Raw genomic sequence first — 13,265 nt, forward strand, 5'->3', positions numbered from 1 at the left:
ACTAAATGAGATCATATCCTGATGGAATTTATGATATCATTGACTGGAAGTTTGCTTAAGTCCATAAATGAATTTCTCTAGTTTACAAACCATTTGTTTCGCATCGTCCGATACGGAGTTTTCTGGCTGCACCATATAAATCATCCCATCAATGTCACCATTGAGAAATACTGTTGTAACATCCATCTGATGTAACTCAAGATCAAAGTGCACCACTGAAGCCATTATAGTGCTGAAAGAGTCTTTCGATGAAACCGGAGAGAAAGTCTTTTTATAATCAATGCATTCTTTTTGTGTAAAGTCTTTAATGACAAGACTTACCTTGTACCTTTCCATATTACCCTTTGAATCGCTTTTAGTCTTAAAAATTTATTTGCAACCAATGGATTTCGCACCTTTGGGTAATGAGACAAGATCCCAAATGTCATTATCTTTCGTGGACTTAATCTCTTCATTCATAACATCAATCTACTTGTGAGAGTTAAAACTTTTCATGGCTTGACGAAAGTTGATTGGATCATTTTTCACTATTCCAATGTCATCCTCATGTTCTTGAAGAAATACAATATAATTATATGAAATTATACTACTTTTCTCTCTAGTGGATCTTCTTAATGGAATTGGTTTTTGAGAGTGTGAAGTTTGTTCTTCTGGAACAACTTTTTGAGCATGAACGAGAGGTATTATGATATTATCTTAATCTAGATTTTCTTCTTGAACAATGCAAGGTACGAAAACCTGATCCTGATCATTATCAAGAGTAACTGAGGGAATATCAATATATTACTCTTCAAAGACAGGGTCTCCAACTCTCCCTCCCCCCACCAACTCAACATGCTCAAAGAACTGGGTATTTTTCATCTCAAACATTATCTTAGTAGTGGAATTATAAAACTTGTAACCCCTATATCTTTTAAAATATCCAACAAAATAACAACTTATGGTTATAGAATTCAGTTTCTTTTTATGTGACTTATAAGGTTTGGCCTTAGTTGGACATTCCCAAATATGCAAATGTCTCAAACTATGAGTCTTACCCATCAAAAGCTCATAAGGAGTCTTTGTAGTTGCTTTAGTTGGAACTTTGTTGAGTAAATATATTACAGGCTTTAATGTTTCTCTCTATAGTGATTCAGGTAAAGTAGAATGACTAGTCATACTCATCACCATATCCTTAAGTATTATATTTCGCATTTCAGCAACACCATTCATGTTAGGCGAACCTGACATGGTGTATTATGGGACGATACTGCATTCTTCTAGGAATCTAGTAAACAGTTCTATACGTTGTTCATCTGATCCGTTATATCTACTAAATATTCACCACCACGTTCAAATCTAACATTCTTAATTCTTTGAGTTGGTTCTTAACTTTTGCCTTAAAATTTTTGAACATATCTAGGTACTGTGATTTCTCATGAATGAGATAAAGGTAATCATAACTTGAATAGTTATCTATGAATGTTATGAAGTATTGTTGACTATTCCAAGAAGTCATAGGGAATGGTCCACAAATATCTGTATGAATAAACTCTAATACATCCATAGCCCCGTTAACACCCAATTTCTTGATGTTTGTCTATTTTCCCTTAATGCAATTGACACATTTGTCAAAATCTATAAAATCAAAGAGATTAAGAATATTATTCGACACGAGTCTCTCTATTCTCCTTTTAGAGATATAACCTAATCTCTTGTGCCATAATGAGATAGAATTCTCATAGGTTAATTTATGCTTGACACCTCTTATACCCATATGTAAGGATTTACTATTAAAAACAATTATATCTAACAAATAAAGATTATCATGAGCTGATAAAGAACTAGTACCAACTATATTGAAATAAAAAAAAAGATTAAATATTCCATTTCTAAAAGAACAAGAATAACTAAATTTGTCCAATATAAAAATAGAACTCAAATTCTGTCTAAATGACGGTAACATAAGTCTCTTCTAAATTCAAATAATATCCAATTCTTAATAATAATCTAAATGGTCCAATTGCTTCCACCTCCACTAGTTTGTCATTGCCAACATAAATGAATCTGGCACATTCACTAGGCTTGCAGTAATGGAAGCAACCTTACATAGATACACTGATGTGAGTAGTGGCACCAGAATCTATCCACCACGTGTGTCTAGGTACAAACATTAAATTAATCTTAAAACAAACAAAGTTAAGAAGCATATATTTTTTTGCATGCAACGCATGATAGTTGACGTATTTGCTTCTTCTGATGACTTGGAGCTTTACAGAAGAAATAGACATTGTCATTTTGTTCCTTCTGTTGTTTCTTCTATTGAACTTGAACCGCAATATTTTTATCTATTTTCTTTTTCTTATTCTTTTTATCCTTTGAGATCGTAGCTAGATGAACACTCTTTGTCTTATCATACTTTAACATTTTTTCTTCCTGAACAAAGTGTGAGATGAGCTTATTAAGAGTCCAGGATTCCTTCTGACAGTTGTAGTTCATCTTGAAATGATTAAACTGTGGAGGAAGAGAGATCAAAACAAAGTACACCAATAATTCTTCTGATAAATCTAGTCTGAGTGTCTTGAGCTTAGCATGTATGTCAAATATTTTCATTATGTATTCTCTTGTGTTTCTTTTTCCTTTATATCTCATGGAAATAAGATATGCCAAAAGTGTACAAGCTTCGATCTTATCACTCCTAATAAAACGTTGCTCGATGGATGCAAAGAAATCTTTAGCTGAAATGATCTCATCAAACATAGTGCCCCTAAAAACTTTTAGAATGGACTGTTGCATTACCAACAAACTCATACGATTCGAGCAATCCCATATTTCAAACTCTCTTTTTTCCTCAAGGGTATTATTAGGAGTAAGTGGAGTGGGTGGATCGATCCGTAAAGTCCAATCTAGATCCATAACTCCAAGAACAATCCGAACACTATTTTTCCATGTCTTGAAGTTTGTGTCATTCAACGTTGGGATGAAATTAACACTCACAACGATACTTCTAGTAGAAAAAGAAGTTAAACAGAGAACAGACAACATTCAGTCAATCAATACTCACATTAAACATTAAACCATAAACAATAAGAATGAATTTAAATAAAGGCAAATCTCATCTCAATATATCATACACCCCATTATTACTTTATCTTTGGACGTGATATTAACTTATAAGTGATATCTTGTAATAGTAATTAAATACTGACAACAAGAACATACACTTAATAATAAATCTTCATTTAGGCCGATTTATAGTTCACATGAAAAACTAAGTAACTGTCATGTATTTATTACCTCTAATTGGAATGCAATTAAGTCAAACATTAACCTTCATTTGAGTCAATTAACATTCACATAAAATACACCCACACAACTGTGTGCATTCTAAAATAAATTAACTTAACACAAGAGATATCACTTTGGCAACATGTATAAATTTATTCATTTTAAAATGCATATAGATACACCAATATTTAAATTTAAAATTATACCAAATTTAATTTATACAAGAAAGAAAAATATCCATAAAAATAACCAAAATTATCCTAAAAATAAACCTCTTAAATTTTATTTTTTTAGTCAAACTATTGACTGGTTAAAGTCAATGTTGACCGTTGATCGGTCAAAGGCAACACTGACTGTTGATTATTGACTGTTGACCGATTAAAGTCAACTTTTGACCATTGACTGATCAAGATCAAACTTTGATCGGGTTGGGTCTGGACCAATCGAGTCTGGACCGGGTTGGACCCAAATCGAACCCGTTGGGCTTTTGGCCCACGCGCATGCAGGCCTCCCTTCTTCTCCTGTTTTTTTCTTCTTTATGTTCCTTTTTTTTCAAGCTTGGGCTTGAGCCCAAAGCCTAAACCCAAAACAAAATATTGGGCCCATGGCCTGCAGCCCTAAACTAAAGAAGAAACCCTAAACATTTTTTTTCTTTTTCTTCTTCTTCCTTAGGGAAAGGGGTTTATTCGGCTACCGCCTACTAGTCCCTCCCCGCCTAACGGTGCGTTTGTTGTCGTGGCCAAATAGTAGCAGTTGTCTCGCCGGTGCGATCGCAGGGCCGTGTCAGTCTTGTTGTTGCGGCTTCACGATCTCGTGATCGCAGCCACGTGATGTTCTGCTTCTTCTTTCTTTGTGTGGCCATGGCTGCCACTTCATTCTTCTGCCGCCACAACCAGAAGGTCGCGGCTCATCTAGTAACACAACTGCCATTTGATCTTGAGACTGTGAAACCGTAAAATCACGTGACTGAATCCAAAATGCAGAAAAAATTTATATATATTTTTTTAGTTAAACCAAAACAAATCCATAATTTTTCTTTAAAATTTTATTCAAAAATTAAAACGTAAACTATATATATCCAAATTCGGAAACCAATAACTCAAATCTCAAAAATTTATTTCGAGGAAGTTCTGATACTACTTGTTAGAATTAAACCAAAATAAATATTAAAACTATAAGCAAATATCGTAGTGAATCAAAGAGAACAAATACAGAAGTGTACATAAATTTATAGTGGAAAGAATCTTTACGTAGTACAGTAGATCTTTCAAATTAACACGTGCCCTATCAACCTATTTTTCTGTTGATGGGATAACAAGAAAATAAAAACTCTACGTGTGATTTGGAGATCATAACCGCCTTTTTATATCGTCAACTTTTGTCATTTCTCATTTTTTCTATCATAAAATGAGAAGTTACAAGTATGGTATCTACACATATTACAAACCTATACTTAAACTCAATGCATTAACTCTCATAACCGTTTAAAGGTAATTAATCACTTTTAAATAGATCCAATAAATTGATAGCCTGTTACAAATACCAAGGCCCACATTAAGCCCATTTATGGATAAAAAATCCAACATATTATATTTGTGATTCATGAGTAAATTATAAAAAATATAATTTAATGAAATGAATCAAATAACAAATAGAACCTTTTTTTAAATAAAAAAGAAAATGAAATGACAAATAGATGAAGTTATAATATTAGCATACTTTACTTGAATAGAAAATGATAACTTAGTTTTTGGAAGTAGTGAAAGGACGGGGATTTGCTCTTACTTCACTATTTCGTTTGTGGTGGTCTATTGTTTTACTCCTTTACATTCATCAACAACATTCAACTAGTGATCTTCACTCCCATACTCTTGTGAAACAAAGTGAATGATGCAATACTCATATATATATATATATATACATATTCATATATGGATATATATAATATAGATCGTATGTGCATAATTAATCAAAACAACAAAGTTACAAAATGATGGTGTTGGACATTTCCATTACCAAAATCATTCAAAGCAAAAGTTGGTGTCATGGTGTGTATATTTACCAAATCTTTTTATACTATAAATAAATTCTTAGCAAGTTGCATTTTTGCAATGGAGAGTTTGTGCATATGATTTTATATAACAATAATGAAATACTCTTTGGTTGTTCTAAAATATAAGAATACATATAATTTTTTTAGCTAAAATAATTTTTTTGCTCATGTAGAATTTCTTTTTGTTTTAAATTTGTCCATGTTTCAAGAAGATGTTTGGTTTGTGACACTTACTGTTGGATAAAAATACTAAAATATTTCAAGGGATCTCTTGAAATCAAGAACACTTGTGAGAATCTATTAATAATATAGACGGTGGTAAGGATAGTTTTGCCCCAATATTATCTTGGGACATTTTTTTTGGAAAAGAAATGCTTTATAGGTGGTTAAGAGATTATTGTTCTTATGTTCTGCTACTCCATTATATAATGTATTGTGCAGGCATGATGATTCATAAAGGATTTTTTCCTAATAGAAGAATCAGAAAAGTATGCAATTGAAAAAAATCTTTGGCATTGTCGGTATGAGATTTCTTTATGGATGTTCCAAATTGAATTTTTATCATATTGCAGAACTGATGTATGATATGACTAACATCGTATTTGGCTATCAGTAAAAATAATCAGATGACTCAAGTTCAATCGTCAGTAAGTGACATAAATTATCGAGTCTCAAAATATTATATGTATGAGATAGTACCAAAATATCACTATAGGCTAATGAAAATAGAACTAAATTATGATTTTTACTAATGAAAAATGTTACACGCTTGTATTTTACAAACTCACATATATCATAGTGTAAATTTTTATATTTTAAATTCTTAACTAATGAGGAAATTATCTTTTTTTAAATGGAGAATGATGGATGTTCAAGTCTTCTATGGTGAAGATAAATCTCATGTGATAGTGATAGTAGAGAAGAATCTAACAAGTGCACCCAAGTAGTAGAATCTGTTTCTAATTTCAACATGTCCCATTATCTTCTTCGAATTTCGATCTTGAAAGTCGCTGTGAGGAAAGTCAAATATTCTTTTGCAATTTAAGTTTTGCGATAATTTACTTATTAACACAAGGATGGTGCACACTTTAGGACATGTAATACATTTTTCAGGATAATAGTAGGGCTACACTAATGTCACCATTGCCTGCAATAATATTAAGGAAACCATGCATAATGATAATCTTTATATTACTTGGACACAGAACGTATGAATAAGATTTTTAGAAGTATTAGTCACACCCTAGAAGCAGTAGCTTACATCATATGGTGCATAGGTAAGCCTTGAGCAAGGCTTACACCCTAGTGCGGCATCATATCAAAATTTTTCAGAATATATTAAAACGATAAAAATGAGTATTTTAAACTTGGAAAGAAGCCAAGATCGAAGGAAAAAACCCTAGCTGCCTATTACTTGACCATTTAAATAGAAAAAGAAGAAGAAGAGGCCAACGACATCAAGAAAAATGAGCAGCAAACTTTATCTTCTTCTACCATTTATTATGTATTTTTCTCAGTTATTTCTAAAACAAATTTCTATTTTATCATGCTCAACATGAGTGACTAAACACTACTTTCCAGTTAAAGATTTAAAGTTTCAGTTTTGGGATTGTGGTATTGAATTGTTTTGTTTTTATTCTTATTTAACTTCAGTATTTGTGTATCCTATTGGTGCATATAAACATCGTTATCTATTATCTATTCAATATGGCCCGTTGTACACATAGCATGATAACATATTGTCATTCAAGATTTATGAATTCTTAATTATTTAGGTTGTCTTATTGCTAGTAGTAAATTAATATCATACCAACGGGACACATAATTTGACTTAAATGGACCGCGCGGTTGAGTTCATTGCTTAGAATCAGGTCTTTTTAACTTGTAATTTTGTTAGTAAACTATATTCTAAAAATATTTTCGGAGTTGTTTATTAGCAAGGGTTAACCAACGAACGTCTCTTGGTTGATTTATGATTAAGAAAATATTGGTTATTAAGAGCGTCTTCAACAACTAGAATCAATTTATTGAAAGTTGGTATAAATTATCTTTGCATCAATGATAAATCCTGCAAGATTAAACCAATATTACTTCTCTAACTAGAGCTCTCTCATAACTGATTTCTTATACGATATTTTGCTGAATTATTTCTATTTTAATTACTTTAAAGTTTGTTGTTTTATGTAATCGTTATGTCCCAAAATAAAAATACCCAGCTTTTATTTTTATCATTGGCCATATAAGAATATTGGTTCTCAATTTCTTGTGGATTCGATTCTATTCACCACTACTACAATTCTTAATTTGTTATTAGAATATGAATTTATTTTTAGTAGATTCAACACCCATCAGAGATTTCTTAAGCTAAAATTCTGATACCTTGTTAATAATTATTTTTTTGATTGATGTATATTCCATTAAATATTACAGTCCTATACATATAGGGTTTTTAGAACAATAAAAGAAATAGATAATTAATTACAATTAATTATAAAAGATGCAATTTTCCTCTTTAACCTAATTTATTTTCTCTTTAACACTCTAATTTATTTCTTGGTTTATTTTTTTTTAACATTCTAATTCACTTTTTCTTAACATTCGAATTTACTTAATATTTAATATCATGATTCTCTTCCTCTTTAACATTAAAACTATAGGTGCGCACAATGCGGTATGGATGAAAAATTAAAATAGAATTAGACCTTTAGATCAGACCAAATTTAACTTGGCATCGATATGATTTTCGATCATAGAATTTTGGACAAATTTCTAGTCTAGTTGGCACCCAAATTTTTTTGCTAAAGAAAAAACTCTTCGACACATGTGACATGCACACATACATGGACAACCTTATCATTATTGAGCCCCCCCCCCCCGAGCTTACATAAAATCCTTAAGCAACACAAACTGTCACCCTCTATCTCTCACTTATCCAACAAAAAATATTAAATGTCTATCTTCTCTTCACGTAGGCAGCAGACCCAATACTCATGGTGAGACCACTGGACTGCATGCCTTGACACGTCACTTAGCAAGTGGCCACCATGCACCACGCTTTAGCTTTGCAACTTGGCCTCACGACTCCTAGTGTGTCTTCTTTTTGAACTAGCATGTCTCATCCTCGTGACTTATTATGAACACTGCATCAACTTAAAGATCACCTGGCTACAATGGACCAACAATACCTCTCTATATACCATGTGGCCACACATACACGCCCCCTGTACTAATAATACAATTCTTCATCTTTTATTCTTTTTTTAAGCTTTGTTTTATAATTTTTTCTTCATTGATCTTTTCATTCCCATGGCCTAGTCCACGTAGATAATAATTTTCTATTATTTATTTCTTATTTGATTAATTAAATATTTTATATTTATTGATTAATCAAATAATATTTGAAGAGATAACATTTCCATGAGAAATCAAAGATTTTATGGTGTTTCCATTTCAGATTTAAATGTAGGACTCATTACTGGATCTATCGCTTCTAGAATCTAACATAATGTAAGTAAGAATTTCTGAAGACTCTAGAAATTCTTTTAGCAGGTAGGATTAAGAGGTGTTACTTAAAAGGCCACAATGTTGAACAATTTTCACAAAGTAACTAAGAGTCATCCCATGAATAAAAAATCTAATAACAAAAGCAATTAAGAGCCATCACTTGATTGAGAAATCTAAAGTCTACGTTCAACAATGTGCATATTCGGTAGGATAGTTGGATAGGGTAAGAGATTGGGACTGTTTTGAATAGAATATTCATAGCACAACTAAGCTAATATATGTAAAATGTCAATAGCTCATAATGTATATATATATAATTATTAATTAGTCATAGTAATAATGGGAGGTCGATGTGATGATGAGGTAGCGATAAACAAAGAGCACGATACAGGTTTTAAAATCTTGGTTAATAAAAGCTTCTATTTCAAATATCAGGCCGAATGAGAAGGCCTAGGGTCAAAGCCCACACAAACTAAAGCCACTTGTCCAAAACCTAAACCTAGGTCAGGATGTGTCTTTATTTTAAAGTCTACTTAAAGCCCAATACTTAATGGGCCTGGGTAAGATAAAAATAAATAGAGTTTAGTCCCCTGCCACAAATATTATAAGCACTCCTACAACCTAACACGTTGAGCCTTTTCTCCACCCCATGCTTAACATTAATTATTCTACGCATGGTCGTTCTCCTCGCCCTCAGGGTGGAACTGAGGGGAGTCACGTAGGCAGCAGCCATCCACTACATATGATGGAGAATGGAAAGGAAGGTAGAGAAGTATGGAGGCATGATGTGTTGCACTTTTATAATATTTTAAATATCCTTTTTACTTAAATTTTCAATAATTTTGAGTTAAAAATTAATTTATGAGTTAATTTGTTTTAATGTAGTTTGAATTGTTGAAGGCCGAAACACATATCTGAAGAACCCAGGCCCAGATCCATTAAAAGCCCAACTCCTGCTCTCCAAAACGACGCCTTTTTGTGAGCTGGGAACCAGAACCTAACAATGATCGAAACAGTGTTGTTTTGAAAAAAAAAAAAAATTTGCAGAAACGTAAAAGAGGCTTGTACGTCTCTGAAGAAGAAAAAATCTAGAAGAGGAAAATGAGGAGAAAAAGGGAAAATGGGGAAGCCTAAATAGTAAGCCTGCGAAAATCAAAGGATGGCCACCCATAAATAAGAGAGAGAGAGAGAGAGATGGAGAGAGAAAGACGGGAGGTAGAGAGAGAAAGCAGAAACTAGGTATGGAAAAGCAACAAGTGCAAGTAGAAGGCTTCAATGGGAGTAGATTAGAAGCGGAAACCCAAAGCTGCACGAGGCGAAGCGTTATAGAAGCAGAATCATGAGTTGATTGGAGAAGTAGAAACGTAGAACAGAGTTAGGTGGAGAGAGAAGCTAAGAAAAATAATAATCAAGTAATATTTATTTAAATTTTCAATTTGCATATTATTGGGTAATATTTATTTAAATTTTATGATGAAATCCGAACGCTAATATTTACAAATTTTTATAAATTTATTTTTAATTATTATATGATTATATTTTTCTCAATTATATTTGTTATTACTCCATTATGTGTGGCTAATTTTTTTTTTACCAGATTAATTGAGGTAGGTTGAATCAAAAGTAAATTTGTAATTTTTTAATTTTTAACTTTTTTCTTGATATAACTTAACAATATTAAACTTAATTAAATTTTGAGAATTAGTTATATTATAGTTTTATTTCTTATAGATGGTTTTAGAATAATGAAAGTAAAATTTCATCAATTAGATATATATTGTTAAGCTTTAATTAGACTTAAAAGGAAAATAATATAATCAAGTTAACGTAGAGATATTAAATTATCACAGATTTAATTGAATCAAATTAATAATTATTATAAAATTTTAGTAGTTATTAGTTGATAAACCTAAGAAATGCTGAGAGAGAAAATAATGATAATTCGATCATTGCAGACTAGATTAAATCAATTGCAAAATTAAAATTTGAATATATCTAAGATTCAGGTAAAATCAATTACTCTAATATTTCTCCATTAATAGTTTTTTCTAATTTTAAATTATTTTTTTGATTAAATTATTTTAATTTTTTTATAAAAAATTTAATTTCTATTTTTAAATAATATTTAAATTTTTTATAACTTTAGTATTTGATACACAATCTTTGTGAGATGATACTTTATTCATCACGTTATTACTCGAATGATTTCGTGTATTTGCGAATTTGCTCATCAAGTTTTTGGTCTCATTGTCGGGGATTGTTAGTATCAATATCAATACAACGGTTCTATTATTAATCTAGAGTTTATTTTCTTATTTTTAGTTTACTTGCATTTTAATTTTAATTTTATTTTATTTATATTTTATATATTTATTGTTTTTAATTTGAGTGCAATTTTTTTATTTTGTTTTGTTTTTTTATTTCATTTTATTTTTTTGTGAGCATATTACACCATTTCTTTTTCTGTTTTCAGTTAGTATATGAGTCGATCAAACAGCGTAAAACTACTTCCTATAAATTCAGATATCGAAAAAATTTATAGATAACTGAACCGAAAGAGAAGGGAAAACATAGCAGCAAAAAGATAAATAAAAGTTGAGATGACTGAATATGAGGAAATTAGATGAGCAAGGGATGTTTTAGAATGACTGAAAAACACTCAGGGACTTTGTTACTCCACTTTTATGAGCTTCATCTAGAATAGTTTGACCGAGTGTCAATGCTAACAACTTTGAGATTAAGCCTGCGATTATTCAGATGATCTAAACCTCAATTCAGTTTGGGGGTTTACCAAATGATGATCCTAATTCGCATCTCTTTAATTTTTTAGAAATTTATGATACTTTTAAACAAAATAGTATTTCTAATGATGAAATTAGACTTAGACTTTTTCCTTTTTTTTAAGAGATAAAACTAAGAATTTGTTATATTCTCTTCCTGTAGGCACAATTACTACATGGGAAGACTTAGCTCGAAAATTTTTAGCTAAGTTTTTCCCACCAATCAAAATGGCAAGGACGAGAAACGATATCATAAATTTCTATCAAATGGATAGAGAGACATTGTATGAGGCATAGGAGCGATTCAAGGAGTTAAATTGAAGATGTCCTCATCATGGGTTACCTAAGTAGTTGTTGGTCCAAACGTTTTATAATGGATTGAGCCAACAAACCATGATCACAATCGATGCAGCTGTTGGAGGTGCTTTAATAGGGAAGTCAACAGATGATGCTTATGAGCTACTGGAAGAGATGGTCATGAATACTTATCAATGGCCAACAGAAAGACTTCAACCTAAGAAAAATGTTGGATTATATGATATTAATGCTTTAACTACTCTTAATGTAAAAATTGATTCTTTATTTAAAAAAAATTGATCAAAAGAGTGTTAATGTTATTAATTCTCATGTGCATGGTGTATTTGGTGATCTTTTTCAAGAACATGAGGCAGAATAAGTGATTTTTGTAGCTGGACGTGGAAGGCCACCATACAACCCATACTACAACACGTGCAATCCTGTGATGAGAAATCATCCAATTTTTTCATGGAGAAATTAATATGATGTGGTTGGGCCTCCCCTAAGGTTTCAGCTTCAAGAAAAGAAGCCCTCTTTTGAAGATATGATCGTAGCCATTCATAAGAACACAACAGAGTTTGCAACAAATATTGAAGCAACAATATAGAATCAACCATTAATGTTGCAAAACCAGCAAGCTTCGATCAAGAACCTCGAGATCCAGATGGGTCAATTAGCAAGCATGATCAATGGAAGAGATCAAGGTACCTTGCCAAGTAACATAGAGACAAATCCAAAAGAACAAGTCAAGGCAAGTAATTGGTAGATATAAGAAATGATGAAGCAACCCTAAAGGAAAAGGAAGAGAAAGAGAATGAAGAATAAGAAGAAGGAAAGATACAAGTGGTGGTCAAACCCTATGTGCCAATAGTTTCATTTCCACAGCACCTCAAAAAACATAATGAAGATAAAAATTTCCTTAAATTTCTTGATATATTCAGAAAACTTCACATTAATATTCCTTTTGCAGAGGCTCTTACTCAAATGCCAAGTTATGTTAAGTTTCTTAAGGAGATTTTAGCAAAGAAGTGGAGCTTGGAAGATCACGAGATTGTTATGCTCACCAAGAAATGCAATGTCATCATTCAGAATAAGCTACCTCCTAAAGTGAAAGATCTGGGAGTTTTACTATTATACCTTACTATATTGGATATCTTATTTTAACAAAGCTCTTTGTGATCTTAGTGCTAGTATTAACTTAATACCTTATTTGGTGTATAAAAAACTAGGTATTGGCAAGGTGAAGCCCAGAACAATGTCATTGTAATTAGTAAATAGATCGGTGAGATATCTATTGGGAATAATAGAGGATGTGCTACTAAAGATGGAGAACTTCATCTTCCCTTTCGACTCTGTGGTCTTAG

General features: G+C 31.6%; 1 non-coding gene across 1 annotated transcript; it reads right to left on the bottom strand.

Moving 5' to 3' along the window:
- Positions 1-11,838: 11,838 nt before the first annotated feature.
- On the bottom strand, positions 11,839-11,945 carry LOC148239788 (small nucleolar RNA R71). Its single transcript, XR_015816628.1, has one exon. It is a non-coding gene; the product is annotated as a small nucleolar RNA R71 (small nucleolar RNA).
- Between the last annotated feature and the right edge of the window lie 1,320 nt (positions 11,946-13,265).

Source organism: Carica papaya, chromosome 9 (genome assembly GCF_054855325.1).
Source record: "Carica papaya isolate Zhongbai chromosome 9, ASM5485532v1, whole genome shotgun sequence".
NCBI classification, from domain to species: domain Eukaryota; kingdom Viridiplantae; phylum Streptophyta; class Magnoliopsida; order Brassicales; family Caricaceae; genus Carica; species Carica papaya.